At 40.1% G+C, this 800-nt stretch overlaps 1 non-coding gene across 1 annotated transcript; it reads left to right on the top strand.

Annotated features, from left to right (window-relative positions):
- The first annotated feature begins 419 nt into the window (after window positions 1–419).
- Window positions 420–501, top strand: trnas-cga. The gene has a single exon. It is a non-coding gene; the product is annotated as a tRNA-Ser (tRNA).
- The last annotated feature ends 299 nt before the right edge of the window (window positions 502–800 follow it).

The following is an 800-nucleotide window of genomic DNA, read 5'->3' as shown; positions in this document are numbered from 1 at the left end:
GGCTCTGCATTCTTTATAATTCCGATTTTTTTTTTACGAATGTAGCTAGTGTTTATGGACTTAGCATCAATATTTCTCATACCATATATCGATGAATATTAAAACACAACAGCATATTGAATTTGGCACCAGATGATGAGCAATTGAGTCAAAATCGATCGGACGCTGTGAGACAATGATCCTCTCTTCATGTGGTGTACATCCATGACTCTATAATTCGACGAAGGATCATTCCCACAACTTCAGCTGTGGCAGAATCTAGTTTGCGGTGAAAGCCTGTCAATCTGCTAAGGTAACGTTCGTCTGAGTCTCTGCAAAGGATTGGCGATATCTTTGGGTCTTGACAATTTGTTCTTCCAACAAATTACGTATTTCATGAATTCAGTTGTTTTACTATGAAAATTGGAGATTTTGCCGCAGCTCTGATGGCCGAGAGGTTAAGCCGTTGGATTCGAAATCCAATAGGGTCTCCCTGCGCAGGTTCGAATCCAGTTCACAGCGTAAAATCCTTTAAAAGTGATGAATTCCTTTGCAGGATTTGGATTTCGTGGAGCTTGAGCTTTGCATTCAATCGAAAGTAAATTTTCAACTGTAAAGAATCCGAAGTAATTTCAAGACTGACTCAGTCATCTAATTGAATAAATTATATGTCGAGACACAAAATGCCACCAACTTCCAGCACGAATCAGTTTCTACGCGTTTGTCAAACTATCGTAAAATTTGGATGTTCCGGGGTGGGGCGGGGGGGTGGAATTAAGCAAAACAAGAAGCAATGCAATACATTTACCTGCAGGTGATGA

This window comes from Chiloscyllium plagiosum, unplaced genomic scaffold, assembly GCF_004010195.1.
Source record: "Chiloscyllium plagiosum isolate BGI_BamShark_2017 unplaced genomic scaffold, ASM401019v2 scaf_31779, whole genome shotgun sequence".
Lineage (NCBI taxonomy): Eukaryota > Metazoa > Chordata > Chondrichthyes > Orectolobiformes > Hemiscylliidae > Chiloscyllium > Chiloscyllium plagiosum.
Note: the sequence above shows the minus strand (reverse complement) of the source record. Positions and strands in the feature narration are given on the sequence as shown.